This window comes from Bos grunniens, chromosome 5 (genome assembly GCF_055505025.1).
Source record: "Bos grunniens cultivar Pamir isolate PY7600 chromosome 5, Bosgru_T2T1.0, whole genome shotgun sequence".
NCBI classification, from domain to species: Eukaryota; Metazoa; Chordata; class Mammalia; order Artiodactyla; family Bovidae; genus Bos; species Bos grunniens.
Genome location: NC_141169.1, coordinates 76,435,619 through 76,448,412, shown reverse-complemented (window position 1 = coordinate 76,448,412; position 12,794 = coordinate 76,435,619).

Below are 12,794 nucleotides of genomic sequence, written 5' to 3'. Positions count from 1 at the left end.
AATTCTGAGGGTCTAACTCTGAAGTCCTTGCCCTTAACCACAGGTTACATTGCTCTGAAGAAATGTAAACAGTGGTTTCCTCAGGAATTAGTGTAGGCATGGGGCGAGGCTTCTCAAATGTTTGTATCTGAGTCCAGAGGAGGAAGTTTACACAGGGATTTTCATGTTGGCTGATCCTTAAATTCTTTTTTTTTTTTTTTAATTCTTTCTGATAGTGGAATGCCAGTGATCTTTTAAAAGCTGAGTGAAGGAGGAGGCAAGCCTTCGAGTATTTGATCTGAGTGAGAGCCAGATAATGTCAACAAGGAAAATTAACCTGGGTAAATTGTTTACAGGCAACCAGGCATGCAGGGAGTCTTGGACTGTGGCCTGAGGTCAGCAGACCATGTACTCCATCCCTAAAGAGAAGCATGAAAGCAAAGGCTGGAGGGACTTTAGAAAACCCTTGCATTCCCTTAATTAACAGATGGGGAAAATGAGGCACAAGGAATCAAGTGAAGTGATGAGCTCTTGGTGACCTCCTTATCTTTGCTAACCCAGCTCACACTGGCAGGCAGAGCTGGGACTTGGGTCTCAGGATTCTCCCTTGGGATGCCTGACTCAGCCAACAAACATCTGTGAACCCCTGGACGGGCTCCTTAAGGCTGCTCTGAATCCTGGGGTCCTCATATGTAAGGAAAGTCAGAGAACAAATCTCCTCAGGCAGCTTGATGGACAGAGGGTGGTCAACGGCTCCCTAAATGTAGTGGTCAATAGCAGTCCTGGTCTAGGGTAGGTGCTTGATAAATGCTATGCAGTCATTTTATCTTCCACATGGTCTTGCTCCCCAGAAATCATTAAAAAGCAAACAAGCAAAGAAAGAGGAAAAAAGGTAAAAACTCAGTTGGGAAGCAGAAAAGCTGAGAGGGGAGATGGAGGGTGAGAAATAAGAGCCAGGGGCCTCCTTCCTTGGCGTCTGAGCACAGCTCGGCCTGCAGGAGACAGATAAACACATGACCCATTGCCAGGCTGCCTGGGCCCTGGTCAGCTGACTGAGCAAAGAGAAGTTCAGAAAACAAAAACACTTCTAGAGCAGTCCCTGGGGGTACGAGCCTTGGAGGGCAGCCTGAGTTTGGGGTCCTCAGAAGCAGACCCTGGAGCAGGGATCCTGTGAACGGTTTACTCAGGAAATGAGAGAGAAATAAAATGTACATTATGAAGTAAATTACCATGTGGACAACTGGAAAGAACTTGATTCCCCCAAGGAAGTCTGGGAAGGGTCTGGACCCTGGGCCTCAGAGTTACCCCACTGAAGGGTGGGGGCAGGGTGTGGGGCTCTCCAGGGGCCCCATGTCCCTGGTCCCTGGAGCCTTTGGTGAGCTCTGTTCCCAAAGCCAGAGAGCATCCTCTGTCCTGTGGCTGGGTGCCCTGGACAGTGAAGATGGCGGCAGTGTGATGTCAAAGGTAAACAGAGCCTGAGGTTTGGGTCAAATCAATGTGATGAGGCCAGGTGCTGGAGGCTGGCAGTCATGGAGGCTGAGGTTCTACCCTCCCAGAGTCTGGGAGATGGGATTGGCCTCCCCAGTCTTTGTGTTTCAAAAGGATGTCTTTCATCCAGGTCCTTGAGGAAGCTACTTCTGGGTTGGAGGAGAAACACAAACATTTCAAAAGCATAGAGGAGGGACTTGTCATGTAAGCTCTTTCTGGCAAACACTCTAAGGAAGGGAGGGCAGAGACCTATGGTTGGGTGTTGGCTGCAACAGATGGTAAATTCTCCCAGCAGCTATGTTTTCTCAGGCAGGCCTTTCAGTGGGAGGCTTGGTGTCATCCAAGGGGCACAGCCTTAGGTTGCTAGAAGCTGGACTAGAGTCTGATCAAGTCTTTTAATGTGGGGGTTTGTAAGGAGTTATCCTCCAAGAGTTCTGCAGTTTTCGGTGGGCAGGTCCAGGTGCACCCGTTGCAAGTGTTACCCAGGAAGCCAACCAGCCCATTTACCATTCCCCAACAGCCCAAGTCACAGACCTGAGGCTCCCACGTCCTGGAATACAGAAACCTGCCTTCTCTCTCTCACACACACACACCATCATGGGCATACACAGTTACCTGAACAAATGTGCATTCACAGATGCCTGCACACAGATACGTGTGTTTGTACACACATACACATATGAAAGTTGTAGAAAAGCATTGAAAACATGCACACATCCAGACTCAAGCGTGCAAACCAGGACAACTTCTTCGACTCAAGCGTGCAAACCAGGACAACTTCTTCGCTGTGCAACCTATGTCATCACACAGGGCATTACAGTCAGAGGGGCCCCCACTTAGTTTAATGATCTATTGCCATGCTTTTGAAATGCTTAATACTTTTGAACAGATGCACACACATGTGTTGTCTGTCTCATTCTGTCTCACTCTTTTCTGCCTTCTTGTCTTCACACTGGAAGTTCCCACAAAGCTCCGCCGTCAGCCTTGTTAGAATGAAAACTGCATACTGCCGCAGAAGGGGCTGTCTCTACCGATTGTATTTGGAGTCATGTCTGATAATGACCTCTAGGTGGCAGCACCAAGCTGAGTCAAGCCTCATCTCTGGCTGGAAAGGAAAGAAGGGCCGGGCCGGCAGAGAATGTAGGTGCATCTACCGTTTTCCGAAAGCTTGGAGATTTCTCAAAGCAACAGATGTTCAAGGTTTACCCATTCCATTCTCCTGTGCCTATATTTTTATCCAATTCATTTTTTCTCCGGAGAAGGCAATGGCAACCCACTCTGGTACTCTTGCCTGGAAAATCCCATGGACGGAGGAGCCTGGTAGGCTGCAGTCCATGGGGTCGCTAAGAGTCGGACATGACTGAACGACTTCACTTTCACTTTTCACTTTCATGCATTGGAGAAGGAAATGGCAACCGCTCCAGTGTTCTTGCCTGGAGAATCCCAGGGACGGGGGAGCCTGGTGGGCTGCCGTCTATGGGGTCGCACAGAGTCGGACACGACTCAAGTGACTTAGCAGCAGCAGCATTTTTTCTCATTTACTTTTAATATTTTTCTTTTTTTGTTTCTTACAATTTTCAGATCACAAATGCAACACATTTTGTCATAATCACACAGGATAGTGATAGTGTTAGTTGCTCAGTCATTATCTGACTCTGAGATCCCGTGGGCTGTAGCCCACCAGGCTTCTCTGTCCATGGAATTCTCCAGGCAAGAATACTGGGGTGGGTAGCCTTTCCCTTCTCCAGGGGATCTTCCCAACCCAGGGATCGAACCTGAGTTTCCCACATTGCAGGCACATTCTTTACCATCTGAGCCACTCATCCATAGCTTGGCACTTTTTAAAAGCCTGTAGCAGAAAGTCGGACACGACTGAGCGACTGAACTGAACTGAACAGAAGGTGGCAGTGTGTCCCCTCTTCCAAGACATTTTCTTTACTTCAGCACCTTCTGTGAATGTGTGTGTGCTAGGTCGCTTCAGTCATGACTCTTTGTGACTCTCTGGACTGTAGCCCACTAGCCTTCTCTGTCCATGGGATTCTCCAGGCAAGAATACTGGAGTGGGTTGCCACACCCTCCTCCAGGGGCTCTTCCTGACCCAGGGATTGAACCCAGTCTCCTGAATTGCAAGCAGATTCTTTACCATCTGGACCACCAGGGAAGACCACACTGTTGGTGAGAATGTAAATTGGTGCAATCACTATGGAAAATAGTATGGTGGTTCCTCACAAAAATTAAAAGTAGAGCTACCATATGATCTAGCGAGTCTACTTCTGGGTATGTATTCAAAGGAAATGAAAGCAGCATCTTGAAGAGAGAGTTGCCCTTTCGTGTTCACAGTAGCTCTATTCACAATGACCAAGATACAGAAACAACCCAAGTGTTCATCAGTGGGACCCCATGGACTATACAGTCCATGGAATTCTCCAGGCCAGAATACTGCAGGGGGTAGCCATTCCCTCCTCCAGGGGATCTTCTCATGGATGAATGGATAAAGAAAATGTAGTATATATACATAGTGGAATATTATTCAGCTATAAAAAAGAAAGAAATTCTGCCATTTGTGATAACATGGTTGAACCTGGAGGACATTATGCTAAGTCAAGTAAGCCAGACACAGAAAGACAGATGTTGTATCATCTCACTTATATGTGGAATCTAAAAAACAGGACTCAGAGAAACAGAGAGTAGAATAGTGTTTGCCAGGAACTAGGGGTGGGACAAATAGGGAGATGCTGGTCAAAAGGTACAAAATTTCAGTTATAAGATGAATAGGTTCTGGGGATGTAAATTACAACATAGTGACTGTACTGTCTCATATTTATTGTTGGCTTGAAACTTGCTAAGAGAGTAGGTCTCAAACATGGTTACCACGTGAGCTGATGGATGTATTAATTAACTTGATTGTGATGTTCATTTCACACTGCAAAAGTATATTAAATCATCATGTTGTGTGAAGAAATCACACAGTACCATGTAAACACATACACTTTTTATTCACCAACCATGCCTCAATAAAACTGGGGGAAATACTTTGGGCTGATGAGATGTGGCAAAGCCTACTGGAGATGGGGAAGCCTCTTTCCCATCAGTCATCCAGGGACATGGAGCTGCAGCGCAATGCAGATGTTCAGCAGCACAAGACAAAAATATCTAATGAATATGCAGAGCGTCTGCTCAGAATACATCGTTGTTAGGAAAGCTCATAGCAGGACATAACTTGTGATAATGTGCAAGCACTTGGCAACTGATCAAGCTAGCTGGACCTTTCAGGTGTGATCTCCCCGAAATCTCTGCAGGAGACACTAAGGGAAGGTGTGATTTACTGTTGGAAGATAGGAGAAACCAGATGCTTCACTGAAGGACTGTTGTGTGAAAGAGTGAAAGTGGAAGTTGCTTAGCTGTGTCTGATCCTTTGGGACCCCATGGACTGTACAGTCCATGGAATTCTCCAGGCCAGAATATTGGAGTGGGTAGCCGTTCCCTCCTCCAGGGGATCTTCCCAACCCAGGTATCAAACCCAGGTCTCCCGCATTGCAAGTGGATTCTTTACCAGCTGAGCCACCGGGGAAGCCCAAGAATACAGGAGTAGGTAGCCTATCCCTTCTCCAGGGCATCTTCCTGACCCAGGAATTGAACTGGGGTCCTCCTGCATTGCAGGCAGGTTCTTTACCAGTTGAGCTAACAGGAAAGACTATTAGCATCACCCTTCTCTTTAGTCTTTTTGCATCACTTTCTATCTTTCTCTCTTTCCTTAAAAATTTTACTTATTTATTTGGCTGCCCCAGGTCTTAGTTGTGGTACACAGAGAATCTTCCATCTTCATTGCAGCATGAGGAATCTTTAGTTGTGGCATGCAAACTCTTAGTTTTGGCATGTGGGATCTAGTTCCCTAACCAGGGATCCAACTTGGGCCCCCTGCCCAAGTTGGAAGCGTAGAGTCTTAGCCACTGGACCACCAGGGAAGTCCCACTGTTTGCATCACTTTCTATCAAGCAAACCACATGCTCATAGAGACCTTTGGAAGTACATTAATCCCTGCTTCAGTGGTGAGAGGAGTGCAACCTCCTTCAAAGTCTCTGGTTGTGTTTTGCAGACCAGGAACGATGTGGGAGATGTTACCTTTGCAATGGGTTCCCTGAATTCAGGGGCTTGATGGAGTCCAGGGGTTGTGGAGACTAAGAGGAAGTAGTTGTAAGGTAGATGTGGTTAGTACCTTGGGAAGCAGAGCTGAAATAGTGAAAGGATAGTATAACCCGAGAGGGCTTTAGCAGAAGTTAATTGGTCATGGTGTACTTAGGAGTGATGTAGTTGGGCAGCCTAAGAAAGTTTTAATCTGTACAAATGAAAAAACCCCTAATGGACAGGGATGTGATTTGAGTCACCACGCTAAGGAGCTTTGCCCCCTCATTCAATTCCTAGAATTGAGCCGGTTCATAGAACAGAGCCCCTTGAATGAAGGGAAGGGTGGGTCCCTTCAAGGAAGGACCACACTGCCCAACATGTATATGGTAAATGTTTCTTCTGCTGCTGCTGCTGCTGCTAAGTCGCTTTAGTCATGTCCAACTCTGTGCGACCCCATAGATGGCAGCCCACCAGTCTCCCCCGACCCTGGGATTCTCCAGGCAAGAACACTGGAGCGGTTGCCATTTCCTTCTCCAATGCATCAAAGTGAAAAGTGAAAGTGAAGTCGCTCAGTCATGTCCGACTCTTAGCGACCCCATGGACTGCAGCCTACCAGGCTCCTCCATCCATGGGATTTTCCAGGCAAGAGAACTGGAGTGGGGTGCCATTGCCTTCTCCAAAATATTTCTTCTAGCTTTCTCCAAAGGGACTGAGCATCAGGGAAAGGGGAGGACCTAGATTTTTTTTTCTGGCTACTCCACAGGGCTTGTGGGATCTTAGTTCTTCTTGCAGTGGGAGCATGGAAGCTTAACCACTGGACTGCCAGGGAAGTCTTCAGACTTTTTGAAGATACTGGTCCAGGAACAAGGGCCAGAACTGGGACTAGACTTTCCTAATGGCCCATTTGCAAAAACTGTGTTCCTGTCTCTGCAATATTGGGCTTTGCTGGTTTAGAAATCTAGGTTACTGAGGGAGAAATGATTCTAACAGGGAACAACAGACAAAGGTTCTGCTGCCCCAGAAGCTGAGGCCACACCTGGCCACTTGAGGCTTATCACATCACTAAACCAACAGGCAAGAAGTGAGCCATGGTCCTGTTGGAGTCACTGGTTGTGATGCTCAAGGGAGAAGATTGGTATTACACCATGGAAAGGATCCAGGCCTTTGTGTGATGCCTCTTAACATTACATGCTCAGTTGCTAGGTTGTGACCTACTCTTTGCAACTCCATAGACTGTAGCCCACCAGGCTCCTCTGTCCATGGGATTTCCCAGGCAAAACTACTGGAGTGGGTTGCTATTTCCTTCTCCATAACATTGTATGCCCAATGGTAAAAATAAGAACAGAACTACAGCGATCTAAATGAGGCAGAACCACCTTCAAGGATAATGTGAGTTGCTCTGACAGGTAAAGAACCAGGAGTATGGAAGTGCTGGTTGGGAGCAAGGAAACCAGAATGAGTGATGGAAGGAAAAGTTATTAACACCAGTTCCGTCCACATGGCCAGTTGCAAAAATGAGTATTGTGCTGGTGCTATTCAGTTTCTCTGTCTCTCTCTATTTTTTATAACTGTACACTTTAGTTTATTATTTGTTGAACTACTAAGTGTATCCTGAAGCATCAATGACCCACAAACTTAAGTCAGTTTTATCTATGTTCCAGCACTTGACTGATAGAAATTTCTTTTAAGAAATTCCCCCAAGACATCTTTGGTTTGAAATACATCATCAAATGGGAAGCTGCCAGTAAAAATACTCTCTCAAGGGTTTCCCTGGTGGCTCAGTAGTAAAGAATCCACCTGCCAATGCAGGAGACATGCGTTTGATCCTTGGTCTGGGAAGATCCCATAGGCCGCAGAGCAACTAAGCCCTTCACCTGCCATGTTGCAAACTGCCTGACGGAGCAGCCCATGTGATACAAGACTGTGTCAGGCTCTGGTCCGTAGTCAGAAAGGAACTGAGACTCCTAGTCCTAGAATACACAAGGTACAATCCTCTCAGTTATCACTGAGTGAACTTGGCAGCAAATCCTGGCTCAGTTGAACCTTGAGATGACTGTGGCCCCAGCTGACACTTTGCCTATGTCCTTGCCAGAGACCGTGAGCTGGGCAATCCAGCTGAGCCACATCTGGTCTGAGCCAGAGACTGTAAGAGAATACTTGGTGTTGTAAGCCAGGCACCCTGGCACTGTTCCCAGTCCTTTGCTTGAAGGTAGGGGTCTTCAACCTCTGGGGCTGTCTTAGAGTTTGACTTTTTCAGTTCTCTTTTTGACAGCAGTGACACCAGTGGGGTTTGCCCATGGCCAAGAGACTCCCTGCAACAGCCAGATGGAGAAGTTACCACCAGGACCTGTGTGATGTTCAATCACATGTTCCTTTTATCTCACTTGGAATAATGATACACTTGCTCACTTTTCTCTAATTTTTAAGAGAAGTACATGCATATATAGCCAGCAAGCAGGTACAATTCCAACCACAAATCTGAATTATTTTTAAACTTAATTTTGAGATGGCTACTTAGAATGAAGAACTTGTAGATGTAGGGTAATTCCTTCTTGTTAGAGATAAGCAAGCTTTACTTGGAGGGACATGAAGCCCTTGGCACAGCCTCCTGAAGAAAAGGAGGCAACAGTTAACAAGGAGAAAGGAAAGAAAGAAGGAAGGAAGGAAGGAAAGTGGGAAGGAAAGATAGAAAAAAAGGAGAGAAGGAGGGGGAATGAAGAGGTAAGAGTAATTCCCCTCTTTCTTCCCACCAAAAGAAGAAAGTCCTGATGCTTTGGTATCACAGAACCTTAGCTTCCATGTGAAGAATTTTCCTGAAGGAACCTGATAATGACCCACCAGAGATGAAATGCTAATACTGAAAAAGTTATACGAGGCCTTTTTTCTGCTTCCAGGTTAGAAAACTTTTGGCACTAAAGACATTTATGATCTTATATCTTTTATGTAGATGATATCAATAATTTTATTCTGAGTGTTTCAGAAGACTTAATGCTGCCCAGGCCTAGGCCTAATTTTAAAAGAGAGGGCAAAAAGTGTGTAATATACAAATGAGAACAGTGGATATTGTCATAGAAATAGAGAAAATTGACAAGTACAAGGAAACATTATGTGCAACTTTGTGCCCATAATTTGGAAGGTCTAGTTGAAATGCCCGATTATCTGGTAAAATATCACACACCAAAACCAATTCAAAAACAAGTAGAAATGCTAATGAGGGAGAAAAAACATGAGTATATTTCTGATGTAGGTTTTAATCTGATGCTCAGTTTAATACTATGTCACATTGCCAAGGGGGAAAAGGTTGGGGGAAAGGAAGAACTGAGAATTTGGGATTAGCAGATGAAAACTATTATCTATAGGATGGACAAACAAGCAGATCCTACTATATAGCACAGGGAACTATGCTCATTCTGTGATAAAACATAATGGAAAAGAATATATATATATACACACATATATATGTGTATAACTGAGTTACTTCATTGTACAGCAGACATTAAACCTGGCATTGTAAATCAACCATACTTCAATAAAATTTTTAAAAATAATATGTCAAGAAGCATATCAAATTAATATTATGCCCCAGGAGACAGACACAGCTCTTGACAGGGTCGGGACTGGGCAGGGGGAGCTTTTCTTTTGACATAGATCCTTGGGAGATGAATGTCAGCTGTCATGTAGAAACAGTATTTTTTAGAAACCAACAAGTCTCCTCAAAAGTATTGTAAAATACTGAAAAACAGAATAATACTAGAAACAAAAGGAAAAGCATATATAATAATTAACCACTTATAAGTGTATTTAGTCCAGAGAGTTTAACAAGTTCTTTCAAATGCTTAAATTCATTTAGTGTTTAAGTTCTTTTAAGACAAGTTACTTTTAAGCAACAGATTATCCCTGTGTTATTTACATGATCCCAGAGGAAAGGCAAAGATGGAAGGAAAACTTCCCAGTTAGGTTCAGTGCAGCTGTCACATTCCTAAACTGTGGGAAGAAAACACATAAGCCCCTCTTGAGAAAGAAAACCTAAGATCAAGAAGATGAAGGTCCTTTTTAGAGTGGCCGTTTGACCAGCTGCTAATCAGGAACAGGCTTGCAGCTAGAATTACCAACGGAATAAAAAGCCTGAAAACCAATGCTTAATTGCTTTACCTGCTTTGTCTGAACTCAAACTCACCTCCCAGAAAAAACTGAATTCCTCTGGTGCTCATGAGCATATTCATTTACTTTTTATTGCTCATATTAAGACTCTTTGAATAATTCAGTTGTTTCAAAGGCTTCTGAAACATTGCTCAGGCTAAATTATATAATTCATGAAAATTGATGATAGTTCAAAAATTATGTCAGTATACATAAATGATTCAACAGCAAGCTTAGCAAATTTCTTGAAGCAGCACAATATTTAGAAAGCATGAAGCTTCAGCAGATGATTGCATCATTAAGAGAGTCCTCTCCTTTTTTTTACTGTAACAATTTAAAAATACTTGATATTTGATAGCTTTTTTTATCCTCAATCTAAATGTGAAAGCAATGCTATTTTTACTTATCTTTTTTTTCTCCATATTCCCCAAATTTGATAAAGCTAGCACAAAAAGAGATCTATAGATTTACCAGACTTTTAAATGCAGACACAAAATCATTGATAAAGTATTGGCAAGTCAGATTCAACAGTGTTTCAAAGGACTATCTGACTGAGTAGAATAATTCACTCCCACAGTGCAGTGATAGTGCCAACTCAAGAAATCAAACAGTACAATAAATTCAAGGCCCTACCAGTAGCTTCTATGACATTAGAAATCTCTACATAACCCATAATCCTGGGTTTCAGGTTCTGAGGGACAGTCCCACCACTGTGGCTTCTGTTGTTAAAGCAAATCGTACTCAGCCAAATTAAACAGACAAGGAAGACTTTAAGACTATTGAGGGAGGCGGTCCTAAGATGGTGGAGGAATAGCATGGGGAGACCACTTTCCCCGCCACAAATTCATCAAAAGATCATTTGAATGCTGAGCAAATTCCACAAAACAACTTCTGAATGCTAGCAGAGGACACCAGGCACCCAGAAAGGCAGCCCATTGACTTCAAAAGGAGGTAGGACAAAATATAAAAGATAAAAAGAGAGACAAAAGAGTTAAGGATGGAGACCTGTCACGGGGAGGGAGTTGTGAAAGAGGAGAAGTTTCCAAACACCAGGAAATCCTCTCACCGGCCACCAGCAAGCGGGGGCTGAACAGGGAGGGTTACATTGCTTAGGGTAAGGACTGGGCCTGAATGCCCTGAGGACAATCTGAGGGAGCTAAAGTGAGATAGCAACCCCAACTGTGGGATAGCCAGAGAGAGAGAGAGGAAAAAAAAGAGAGAGAGAGAGAGAAAGAGAACTTTCATGAGAAAAGCTCTAACCTAAGGCACTGCCAGCCCACTCACAGAACAAAGGACTGAGCAAACACCAGAGGAGAGCTAGCCAGCTGTGGACTGGCCCATCCCCCACCAGAGGCAGAGAGGCAGGCGAGCTACAGCCAGAGCCGGAAAGGGGCAATCTCAACCCCAGAGACGGCATCCTCTACCAAACTGCGAGCAGGCTCCCAGTTGCTAACCAAGTTTTCCTGGGATCCTGGATGGTTGACATCCACCAGGAGGGTCGCAGGCAGAGATGAGCTACCCAGAGGAGACACATGGCACACCTGAGATGGCGCTCCCGCTGCGCACCCAGGAAGCTGAGCAGCTGGGACCGGGTCGGAGGGGGGGTGGGTAGGTGGTAAGACTCGCCGCCCCACCTGGGGAGTGTGCACTAGCCAAGCACCAGGTCACCTGAGCTGCTTGGACCTGGGAAAGGCACAAAACGCAGGCCCAACCGAGTCTGCACCTTTGTGGAGTACCCGAGAACCTGAACCTGAGCGGCTTAGACCTGGGAAGTGCATGGAACCCAGGGCCCGCTTTAGACAGTCCCCCTGCAGAGCAACCTGGAGCCTGAGCAGTGTAGACTGGGAAAGCATACATGCCGTGAGTGGGGGCAAACCCAGTGTGGCCCAGACACTGCGAGCACTCCCCACACACGCCAGTGATATTTGTTTGCAGTGTTCCTCCCTCCCCACAGCACGATTGAACAAGTGAGCCTAAATAAATGACCACCTTCGCCCCCTTGTGTTAGGACAGAAATTAGACACTAAAGAGACTTGGAAACAGAAAAAGCCAAAATAAATAGAGGGAACTGCTTTTGAAGTGACAGGTGCAACAGATTAAAACCCTGTAGTTAGCACCGACTACATTGGAAGGGGCCTATAGGCCTTGAGAAGTATAAGCTGGAACAAGGAACTATCTGAAACTGAACTGACCACACACTGCCCACACAGCTCCAGAGAAATTCCTACATATATTTTTACTATTATCATTTAAAAAATTTTTTAAATTTTAAGTCCTTTATTACTCCTTTAATTTTCATTTTTATAACCTACTATTACCTTGCCAAAAAAAGACCCTATTTTTAAAGCAAACTTCATATATATTTTTTATAATTTTTGTGATTCTGTTTTGTTTTTTTAATATTGTATTTTTGAGAGTCTAACGTCTACTCTAGATTTTTAATCTTTGCTTTTTGGTATTTGTTATAAATTTTGTACCTTTAAGAATCCAATCTTCAGTACCCATTTTTACTTAGGAGTGTGATTACCGGCTTGATTGCCCTCTCCCCCTTTTGACTCTCCTTTTTCTCCCCTAGGTCACCTCTATCTCCTCCCTCCCCACTCTCTTCTCTACCCAAATCTGTGAATCTCTTTGGGTATTCCAGGCTGTGGAGAACACTTAGGGAACTGATTACTGGCTAGATTGGTCTCTCTCCCTTTGATTCCCCTTCTTCTCCTCCTGGTCACCTCTATCTCTCTCATCTTCCTTCTCTTCTCTGTGTAACTCCATGAACCTCTCTGGGTGTTCTAGGCTGTGGAGAGCACATAGGGATTTGATTACTGGCTAGATTGCTCTCTCCCCTTTTGATTTCCACTCTTCTCCTCCTGGTCACCTCTATCTCCCTCCTCCCTCTTCTCTTCTCCATGTAACTCTGTGAACCTCTCTGGGTTCCCTCACTGTGAGAATCTTTCCTCCATTAACCTAGATGTTTTATCATTGGTGCTGTATGGATGGAGAAGTCTTGAGGCTATTCTAAGAATAAGACTGAAAACCTGAGGCAGGAGGCTTAAATCCAAGACCTG